We start from the raw sequence: 12149 nt of genomic DNA, 5'->3' as shown, positions 1-12149 counted from the left end.
GGTCGGTCCAAGAGGAAGGAGGTCAGCCACGCCAGAGCCTATCCAGCGATGCCAAGGTTCACACTGAAACGGTTAAACAGGGTGGCGTGATTGACTGCGTGAAAGTCAGAAGAGAGGTCTAGGAGGATGAGGACACAGTGAGAGCTGGTGTCAAGGTTGGTGAGCAGATCTTCATGGGAGTTCAGGAGAGCAGTTTCCATGCCTCTGGCCGATGTGAAGCCAGACTGATTGTCATGGAGATAACCAGCAAATTCAGTGTGGAGGTTTAGCTAAGAGATGGCCAATTTCTTAAGGAGTTTGCCCAGGAAAAAAGTGATAGAGATCGGGCGATAGTTGGCCGGGCAGGAAGGATCAGCAGAAGGCTTTTTCAGGAGATGGTGCACAAGGGAGTGCTTGAGAAGAGAGGAGCAATATCCAGTGGCAAAAGAATGATTGCAGAAATCGGCCAAGGCTGGAGTGAGGGAAATAATGTTGTCCTAATGGTTCTGGAGGAGCAGGGGACCACCTGTTTGGATGAAATATTCATACACCGGACTTGTCTAGAAACATCATCAGGCGTTATAGGAGAAAGAGAGGAGTGAAGGCAAGGAGAGGGAAAGGTGGCCAGAAGGGGCCTGAGAGAGGTAGACAGAGAGAGAGGAACAGGAGAGGTAGAGACTGCAGCCAGGGATTGGCCAGCTCCTTGCACATTTTAAAAAGTTTGGCTCTGTTGTTACAGGCCGCAGAGACAAGGGCTTGAATGTGGACCCTCTTCTTTGAGAAGACACAGAATCTGTATTCCCTTTCAAACAGGCAGCAGGCCAGTTTTCCAGTGGATGTGCATGGATCCCTCCACTTCCGCTTGGCTGCTCTGCACTTGCTTTTCAGAGCGGCAAGGTCGGAGTAATACCAAGAATTGCACTTGGAGGCCGGCCTCGGCTGGATCCTCATGATAGGTGCAAGGTTATCGAGAGTTTGGAAGATAGAGAGATGAAGGTTAGAGAGGGCTGTGTCAGAGTGGGAGTCAGCCGCAGAGGAAGAAGGAGAATAGAAAGTACAGTCGAAAGCGGCAACTGTCACTCGCTTTATAGGGCAAATGACAGTGAAGTAAGGTGGCACTGTTGGGGTAGGTTGTGCTAGGCGGACAGACAGTTTCAGGTGAGAGGAAAGCAGAAAGTGGTCAGCCGATGAGAGTGGAATAGTGAGAAGGTAAGAGGGGGGATGTCAGAGCAAATCAAGGCAAAATATCCACTGAGGTAAAAAGGAGCTTTCCAGAATGGCCTTACCCATCATCTCCTTAGATGCATTGCCAGATTCAGAGTCTCCTCCCTCAAGTGCTATGGACTTATCTTTGAGCACAGTGGCTGATGCTTTCTAGAGATCTGTGAAGGAATGTATCACTACACTAAGTTAATATGGCACCTATGTGAGTATTAAACGCTTCTCAGTGGATTTAACTGTGCCCAAATCGGAGAATGACTACCAATTCAGTTGGGCAAAGACATACCAGATGTTATTTTATTGTTTATAGTGCAGGCCTTGCTCGAGAGCAGCAGAGCACTGTACAGAGTGTGGGTAGCCAGCGATTAGGCTGGCATCTTTTACCAGTACTCTAGTACTGTGAGGTGTGGTTTGTGCATCGGTCTGTGCATTCATTGGGATTAGTACAAGGTCGGGTGTTGTTGAAAAAGTCATGATATGTTGAGTTTAGCCACCTGGTATGCTGGTGTGCTACTTGTGACTGCATGTATATGATAGATGCATTGATATATGCATTGTTGACTGTACTGGAGAGGAAGCTAATATAGTAAGCATAGGACAAGGGTGATTAGGCCATACACCCATTATAAGACATGCTGTGGAATGTGGGACTGCTTTTAGGGTAGCCAAAGAAATGGCTTTGTGACCCCATCATCAGGAGGGCACCTCCCCCATCGATTTGCGAGACCACAAGGGCCTGCACTACATTGCGGAAGTGGAGGTCTGCAGCAGGATCAAGTGTTTGATTTTGTGAAGAGTGGAAATTTGGAACCAGGCCATTTGTGCCTTCTTGGCTGTGTGTTTCTGTAAGGACAGGCTGATGTTGCTGGTGAAGCTTATGGATTTTGATGAATCTGTGAGTTGTCAATCAAATCCATCTAGGCACATTATGAGAATGGAAGGTAAGCGGCAGCAAAAAGAAGAAACGCATTGTAGAGATTCTGTGATGAGTAGCTTTAAAAGTCATCCAATTTTTACGTTCCACACAACCTGATCTGACAGCAAAGGATATCATGGACATGCTGGGGGGTGTTTTGGCAGTACTGAAACCGGGTCAGTTATGATGGTAAAATTCTATTCTATTCTATTTGCCTAGAACAAGGGCAGAAGTTAAAAGCTTATGTGAGCCAAATTGACCAGATATTGCAATTAGCCCATCAGTGGAAAGGTGGTGAGTCCATCAACATTGACTTTTACTGCCTGCAACAGATTCTTTAAGGGCAAGAAATTACCTGAGATTGTACTAAAATTGAAATTGATGGACCACACTACAAACCCACTTTAATGAGAGAGATATGCACTTTGGGAGGAGAGAGGGAATATTTGCCCTAGGCTGCTGCTCCTGTGTGACTTGGGAAGCATGCAGAATTACTAAAGACACTCATCTACAGTGGCAGCTGGAAGGCTACGAAAGGAGATCCAAACTAAGGGAGCTTATTTGCCTTGGGAGGAGTAGGGTGAGGGTCATCTCCACCGTTCTGAAAGAAAGGGAGAGACAGAGACAACACAATGCTGGGCATATGAGTCCCAAGATCCACCTCAACAGGTTTAGGGCTCAGGGCTTTTGTACCATGAAGCTTCTGTCATAGGTGTGGAGAAAGAGGACATGCTGCTCCTGTGTGCCCGAATAAGTACTCTAAAAATGTCACAAAGAGCCTTGAAGCCTTAACCACAGGAAAACAGACCTGCTGGGAAATGGTTCTCTGTCACAATGTTGCATGTTGTAAGCCACATACAAATAAGTCTGCTTTATTAGACTGAGTTGGAGCGTGCTTCAATGAGCGGGAAATACTGATCTGATTTCAGTAGGGTGGTAAACCACCCCCCGAACCCCAACCTAGAACTGCTTTCTCACCCGCCCCCACTTTACACCTGTGTTTGTGGGAATGTCTCTCACTATTAGAGCAGGGGTTTCCCCTGAATCTGACTTTTAATCCCCGGCCTCTCCCTCCCTATTGCACCCTGGCCCCAAACACATGCAAACGCAGACTCACAAGCATACGTACACATAACCCTGCCACAAACATTGCACCACAGCCCCCCAAACACACACACACACGCACACAAACACACACCTACCTGCTCTCTGCACCTTCCTTCTTCTGGGCTGCTGAGAAAGGTCCTTTCAACCCCTGTGCACAATCGTTTGCAGCATGAGGTGGGGCTTTGCCTCTGTTGCATGGAAGAATGCATCCAATGATATGCTTGTTTTTTTTTGCCCACGATCAATAAATAGATCAAGGGCAAAATACTGTATAGCTGGGAAACACCAGAGAGGTAGCAGTAGAGGAGCAACTGGCTACTGAAACCCAGTAAGCTACCACCAAAATTGATCTGGCAAAAAATGAAGTTAACCTCAGGACCACCTGAAACCAGTTGAGTTGCCAAAAAGGGAACTGCAGTGTTTGGAAGTTTAAATCTATGTCAAGGCAATCTAATTCCAGAAGCCCTTCTAGGACCAAAAGTGGAAGTTATTGTGACAGTGGAAGGCCAATCTACAAAACCCCTGCTAGACAGTAAATCACAGATGACAATCATGTTTAGCCTACCTCAACAATTTGACACTGGTGCCCCTGGAAGGGCCCAAATTGCTCAGAGTGGGGGGACCTCACCTGCAAGTACCTGCGGAGTATTCAAGTAAAGATACAGATGCCCACAGGAAATAGCCAAGGTGCAAAGCAGTCTAACCACTCTTGCACTTGTCTCCCTTACCAAAACCCAGGACACCCACCCTCCTGCGATGCTTGGTACCAATTCATCCAGGGTTTGTGTTTTACCTCAGTTCTGCAAAGAGAGGGGTGAGCTGAACTATACCATGGCTTCGATCTTTCACACAATGTGTCAACAGGCCAATCTGAAGAAAAACAGCAGTTTAGAGAGCCAGTTGTTGGGAATGCTGCAGATGTAACTACCACCAAATTTGGACAGCACTGTACACCTGCCAGAACCACCAAATTACTCTATAGATGAGTATATATGGCTGATATACACCAACCCACCTGTCTTGTGATGGAAGTGCCTGATCAAAGTTATCTGCCAGGAAGACTGCTCATTGAGTGCTCATTCAACCCTGGTAAAAGAGTCCAAGCATAGATTGCAGCATATTAGAGTTACCATCACCAATGTCACCAATGTCACTGAGCGAGACGTCATTCTACCTGAAGAAACCAAAATGAACCATTTTCATCTCACTACTATGGTGTCCCATACATGCATTATATCACCTGCTGCACCAACATTAGGCCCACAGAAGCTTAATTTTGGGTACTCCCTCCTTGTCAGAATCTGAGCATGACAAGCTAGGAGAAAAGCTAGCACAGAAAGCTGATGTTTTCTCTTCTTGCGAATGGCACATTTGAAAAGCACATCGGAGTGGAGCACCATATTTGAGTTACTAAAGATACGCTTGAGCAGTCCTACCGTTTAGCACCAGGAGATGCTGAAGACATGAGAAGACATCTTGATATGATGCTACATGCAAGGAGTCACAAAGGACTTATGTATTACCTTCTTTGTCGCGTGCAAATGGAACAATGGTGTATGTATGTGTATCCAACACCGTAAGCTCAACAGCAGAACAGTTGCTGACATAAACACCACACTTCATGTGGATGAAGCATTTGACTGCCTAGCGGGAAGCAACTCATTTACTATGTTCAACCTCAGAAGTGTCTATCAGCACATTCCAAAGCACCCTCCAGACAAGAGAAGACAACTTTCATCTGCCTGTTAGGATTCTACAAATGTACCAGACTGCCACAAGGAATCACAGTAGCACACAATACCTTCCGGAAACTGATGGAAAGGACTGTAGGTGACATGAACTTACTTGAAGTCTTAGTGTAGCTCAATGACATCATTGTTTTTGCACATGCAGTACAATGTATTGATGTGATAGAGTGAGAGAAAGAGAGACAGAGGGACAGAGGAAGAGATAGAGAGAGAGAGAGATTGGCAGGGACAGAGTGAACTGGTGAAATGGGACCTGTATGCAAGAGGCCAATTGTCGAAGTTCAGGGTTGCAGGTTTTTTATTTGCCCTGCAAGACCTACTCCCCTATTCTCCTCACTAACTGTCTCCCCTCCAAGATCTACTACCACATTAAACTATGCACACAAACCCACACAGACAGCCACCACAGGCCTAGCCGTTAGCACATGAACACTCACCAATGTTAACCCTGTTGCACACTCCTACATCAGCAGCTAACCAGACACAAAGCACTGTTGTCTCTTAGATCTTGGGCTCTTCCCTATGGATAACATACCCCCAGGTTTCTCTGCCAAACCCATAGAAAGCAGATTGGTACTCAGCAACCGGGTACTTCTGGCCTGCACCCATCAACACCACAGGTTTCGTATCTGCCTTTACCACCTTCCCACTAATGAACCCGACCCCTTTTGTCTTACAGAGCCAAGCACAGCGAGGCCACCAATAGTGGCAGACATGACCTAGACAGGATCCACTTACATTACATGACACTGTTTTTGACTGAACCTTAGAAAAACACGATGAGGGTCATAAATATAGTAGAAAGACTGAAAGCTCAAGGACTTGAAGTATCAATGAAGGAATGTATTGCTTCTGAACATATTTCAGACAAAACCACAACAACCTGACAAGTACTTTGTTGTGGTGATTGCACTTTTTGATGAGGGCAAAAGACCCACCTTGCCCTATCTGCTAACACTAACTTGCAGCCATTTGTATATGCATGTATGTAGCTCACTATGTCATATCTAACATTTACTATTACAAGTGTCCATGCACTCACATCAAGCCTACTAGAAAATCTGGACAGTCACTAAACTGAAGATGTATGAACAATGTTTACACAACATATGTAAATATACCCATAGAATGCAGTAAGTGCAATTTATCAATTTCAGACCCCTAATCAATATTAGTGACCCTGCGGAATACTGGGACAACACATCAAGCCTGCTATGTTGAAACGTGTTGACTAGTGTCCCCAAAATTATAAAACATGCGTCTGTCATGTTGAAATAATATCAGCATATCTATATTTCTCTGCTATGTTTGCATTATAGTCTCATTTTATATTTTTTATAAGTTATGCACTTTATTTTGGTTGTTTCTATATCTATACCTTAATATTTCTGTTAGAAAATGTGATGATTTATATTATGCAATATTTCTTTCAGTAAAGAAGCAATAATATTTCTTCCAGAAAAATTCAAAATTTCTTTTTCCTCGCAAAAATTTGAATAGTGTAGTTAACAATATTTTCATTCAGTTTGGTCTCTTCCATGTTGATTATTACATTAATTGCTAATTGAAGAGGTAATTGAGATGCGCAATTACAAGAAAACCCCCATCTATGGAAACAGACCTTACTTGAATGATCTGTGTTTGCTGAGTGAAGCAGCTGCATGCAGAAAGATTCAGATGTACTCCAATGAAGCCCATGCAATGGCAGCTCCAGCCCAAGGCCTGGCATGCAAGGATGCACGGCATTCCTGTAAGCAGTTCCATACTTCTCTGTTTCTGACATCACCGGCATCCATGCATGCCCTACAGAATTTGAGAGTATTCATCTCCTTACCATGGAGATGGATGGTTATTGCCAAGGAGGGGTATGGTATCTTGATTGGCCTTCTTTTATAATTTTTATTATTATGGTATTTATTGAGTGTGGGCCAAGCTTCGAGAATCAAAGGAACGCTTCACAGAGGTATACACCAATACAGATATATAACAGAGCACTTTACAGAGGTGTACAACATTACAGATGCATAATAGAACACCTTTCAGTGATAACAACAGAACAGATATACAGTAGAGTGTAGTATACAGAGGGGTACAGCTGTACCAGGTGGTGGGGAGGAGAGGGGCAGCGTCTAGCAAGTCAGGTGGCGCATGGTGCATCGTAATGGCTTAGGTGTTCAGGAGGAGAGACTCCTTGAAGAAGTGGGTTCTGAGTTCTTTTGTGAATTGTAGGAGTGTGGGGGTGAGTCTGATGAGAGATTCCATAGTCTTGGGGCATAGGCAGAGATTGCTTGTTTTCTGGTCCTTTCCCTTTTGCAGCGGCGGATTTCAAGTCAGCACGTGTCCTGGTTTCTGGTGGTGTGCTGTCCACCAGAGATGCAGAGTTTCTCTGTGAAGTAGCTGGGTGACTTGAAGGTGACTGCCTTATAGATGATGCAGCAAGACTTGAAGGTGTTTTGTGCATGCAGTGGGAGCCAGTGAAGGTCGATGAGGGCCTGGGTGATGTGGTCGTAGCACCATGGTTGACCACCATCATTCCTTCTCCCTTCTTATAAACTATTGCAAGAGTGACACCTCACTGCAGTCCCATTACCCTTCACAGGAGTCATCCTAGCTGTCAGCAGGCATGCCCAGGAGATGAACTGCTCCTGTATTGATACTGTACTCATTGCCTACCAGTCTTGCCAAAATGAGATATGTTATAAGCATGAGAGTGTCAAATGGACACAGAGGTCTTTTGGGTTTAGGCAGAGGATGAGTAGGGGCGTAGTTAATCACTTGAAACATTTTGGGCTAAGGTGGGGATATTTAGGTGTTGCAAAGGTCACAAGGGACTTATGGGGTAAGGGAACGGGTGGAGAGGGTTGGACATGTGGGACTGTTGGGGTCAGGGATGGGGTGTTTAGAGTTTGGATTGTACACTTGGGACTTTCACACAGAGGGGAATAGGTAGAGTTTGGATTGGATAATCGGGACATTTGTGGCTAAGAAAGTGGTGAGTAGAATTTGCATAAAACAGGCTTTTAGGCAGGGAGGGTGGTCACAGGGAAAAGAGTAAAGCACTACTTTGTGCAACATATGTTATGCAACACAATTGTGAGTGATGTCCTCTCATTATTCCTCCATTTACATTGCTCCCATATGGTCTCTGTTCTCTCTCCTTTCTCTTCCTCTCCCATTTACGTTGGCAATCGGTGGGAGGTCCTCTTGGCCTCCTTCCACTCCTCCAAGACCATCTTTAACGTCTATCTGAATGGCACCGTCTTGGTCCAGGTACCTCAGCCCAATCTCCTCCTCCTTGATAGGCGTCTTGCATGTCTGATCAACTTCCTTCCTTCTCCTACTAGCACCTCTCCAGTTCCTCTGCCACCTCCTTCCTTTGACCCTCCCTGGGACCTTCTTCCTCCTCTCTGGCTACTATGCCACCTTCTTCTATGACATTTGCCCAAATTAGGGCCCCTTTACCACTTCCGCTGGGTGTACCTCAAGCCTGTACCCATCTCCAGAAGTCTTTCAAATGTAGCAACCTGCTCTACGTTGCTGCTCTCCACTCTTGCTCTGCTAACAAACACTCCTCTGACATCTGCCACCTCCTCTAAGAACTTGACCTGGATGTCCTCACTCTCTCTGAGACATGGTTCACGGCCAGCTCTGTCACAAGTTTTACACTCTCCTCCCTGTAGGCTACAAGATCCTCTCCTAACCCAGAACCAACTGACCAGGAGGTGGATTTACCCTGATCTTTCCAGACTGGGTCTCTGCTTCTGTCATTCCTACGCAGGCCTACTCCACCTTTGAATGCGTGGTCTGCAGGCTCTCTATCTCTGCCGACCTCTCTCTGATGGTGGCCACCGTCTACAGGCTAGGTGGCTCTCTTCCTGTCTGAGTTGGCTGACCTCTCCTCTTCTCTCCTTGCCTTTATCTCTCAACTCCTCCTCCTCTGAGACCTCAACATCCACCTGGATGTTTCTAATGCCACCTCTGGGCTCTTCGGCAACCTCTGTGACACTCTCTCGCTCTCCATTCTATGCTCTGGCCTAACACACTCTGCCACACACACCTTGGATGTTCTTATCTCCTCAGTCATCCCATCCTCTAACCCTCTCACCACTCCTCTCTCTTGGATTGATGACTTTCTGCTTTCCTCTCAACTGAAAATCTCTGTCCCCCAGGCTAACCTCATCCGAGTGCTGCAACCTACCTTCCCGGTCAATCAGCGTGTGTCTGTGGATGCCTTTGCCTCTACTTTCTCTGCTCCTCCTACTCCTGTGGCTGACTCACACTCTGACACATTCCTCTCTAACCTGCCTCTTTCTATCTCCAACACTCTGTATATCCTTGCCCCTTTCATGAGAATCCATCTAAAGCCTACCTCCAAGTGCAACTCTTGGTGTGACTCTGATCTTGCTGCCCTAAAACGAGAGTGCAGGGTGGCTGACAAGAAGTGGACAGCTTCGGGAGCATCCGCTGACAAACTGGCTTGCTGCCTGTTCCAAAGGCAATACAGACTCTCTGTCCTATCCAAGAAGAGAGTCCGCATCCAAGCCTGCATCTCTGCGGCCTCTAACAACATGCCCAAGCTCCTTCAAATCTGAAAGGAGCTGTCCAATCCTTCTGCAGTCTCCTCCTCTCCTGTTCCCTTCCAAGCCCTCTGTAAAGCTCTGGCTTCTAATTTAACCACTGCAACTCAGTACATACTGTCCTCACTCTCCTTCTCTTCTCTCTCCACCTCTCCCGGCCCCCCACTGGCCGCCCCTCCCTATCCTTCTACTTTCACCTCTTTCTCTCCGACTACACCTGACAACATTTTTAAACAAGTCCAATCTATGAAAGTGAAGTCTGAAAAAGTGCTCCCCTGCCCCTCCAGAACCATCAAGGACCAAATTGGCACCCTCGCTTCAGCTTTGGCCAATTTATGCAATCACCCTTTCACCACTGGATCTTTCCCCTCTCACCTCAAGCACTCTCTTGTGCACCCCGTCTTAAAAAGCTGTCTGCAGATCCTACCAGCCCAGCAAACTGTTGCCCGTTCTCTATCACTTCTTTCCTGGCAAACTGCTGGAAAATCTGGCCATCTCCCAGCTTACTCTCCACATCAAACCTGTTGGTTGTCTCCATGATAATCAGTCTGGCTTCAGAGCAGCCAGAGGCACAGAAACTTCTCTGCTAAACACCTGTGATGATCTGCACTCAAACCTTCTGTCCTCATCCGTCCTCCTTGACCTTTCCTCTGCTTTTTACACAGTCAATCATGCCATCCTGATCAATCGACTTCGTGATAACCTGGGCATCACGGACCATGTCCAGGAGTGGTTGACCTCCTTCCTTCTGGACTGACTCTCCCAGTTCCAATTTAGGTAATTTCTCTCCACCACCTCACAATCCATATGTGGTGTTCCCCAGTGCTCCACCCTCTCACCCTGGCTCTTCAATGTCTACTTGGCTCCTTTGGCACACCTAATCTCTACCTCCTCTTCCAACTTTCAGTTTTATGCAGAAGACACTGAGCTCTCTTTCAGTCTCCCCTCAGCCTCCTCTCTACTCTCATGCATTCCTCACTGTATAACCGTGATTCATGAGTGGTGCACCTCCAACAATCTCTGTCTTAATTCCAGTAAGACGGAGATCCTTCTCATTGGGACCCCTGCTCCCACTTTTCCTCTCTCACTCTGGTCACCCTCCTCTGGTCCTTTTTCTTCACCTTCCTGTGAGGTAAAAAAACCTTGGTGTCATCTTCGACTCCACTCTTTCATTTTCTACTCAAATCACGGACATTGCAACGAAGTCCCACTACCAGCTGCAGCTCCTCAGAGGTAATCTTCCCTTTCTCACTTTCCCCCAGAAGCTCACTGTCTCCAGAGCCCTGATTCTATCTATGCTGGACTACTGCAATAGCCTCTTTCTCAATCTGCCTTCCTCTACTCTCCGCCCTCTGCAACTAATTCAGAACAGGACTGCAAGACTTATCCTTGGAATTTCTCCAGCCATGAAATTTCTACACTGCCTCCCGGTGGCTGCAACGATCAAGTTCAAGACCCTCTGCATCATCCACAAGGATTTCTGGGGCTGGAGCAGACATTACATCCAACGCTCTCTTCCTAATTACCTTCCTTCCCAAGCTCTTTGCTCAGCTACCTCCAATTCTCTGAGTGTCAGATGTTTCTCCAGGCAGAGAGTGGGGCTAGATCTCTCTCCTCTGCAGGTGCCTCCCTCTGGAATGGCCTCCCTGCATCTCCCCAACTTGAGCCGAAGCACCTAAAGTTCCGTAAGCAGCTCAACACCTTCCTTTTCTCCTCCACTTTCTCTCTCCCCCTCCCCTGCTGACCTACTTGTTTGCTATGCTGACTGGTTGCTTGCTACCCTCATAGTGTCATTGTGTACCAGGCTCCGCCTAATCAGTCTCACCTGCACTGCCTCCTGGTGTACCACACACTTAGGGGCTGTAACTGCAACCTCCACAATACCCTGCCTTCTTTGCACTTACCCAGAGTCGTGCTGCCCTGGTTGCACTTACTCAAAGCAATGATGCCATGACTGAACTTCTCCCTCCCTCTCGCCGGCACTCCTCCCTCTCCTTTCCCCTGCACTTTGCATTGTCGCACTTGCACGATCTGAATGTCACAAGGCCTAGTAGGATCGTTAGTCTTGTCCTCCCTTTTCTTGTCACGCCTTGCAACACTTGTTTATAGAAGCGTTATAAATGACATATCACTGTCTCAAATCACATATCACAACCTATGCAGTCAATGTCCGTTCATGTAAATCTGATCGATAACCATCATCATCCGCTGGGCGTGGCATTCATGTATTTTGCTGAATCACAATATTATGCAGCATGCAAAACATAACGGTGATGTCATACATCTTATCAAGTTAGTGTTAGATCTGATCCACATTGTGTAGGGACACCTGACCCTCTTTTTAAAACCCTCAAATCCCCATTCAGTGATTTTCCAAGTCCTGATGTGTGCAGTGTTCTATCATTTTTGGATATCATTGATAGGTTACTGAACTGGGGTCATGAGCCAGGATTTCCGTGGGTATCTGGGGTCCCCTGTAAAATGAAGGGATGAAATGGCAAGGAAGGCTCATATATTAAGACATTTCTGAGAAAGGGCATTGTAGTATCCTGTGTGTCTTTCCGGCCGATAGCCCAAGACCTGCAATGTCATGTCTGCTAA

Source organism: Ambystoma mexicanum, chromosome 7p (genome assembly GCF_040938575.1).
Source record: "Ambystoma mexicanum isolate Mex_15411 chromosome 7p, UKY_AmexF1_1, whole genome shotgun sequence".
NCBI lineage: Eukaryota > Metazoa > Chordata > Amphibia > Caudata > Ambystomatidae > Ambystoma > Ambystoma mexicanum.
This window is presented reverse-complemented; position numbering follows the sequence as displayed.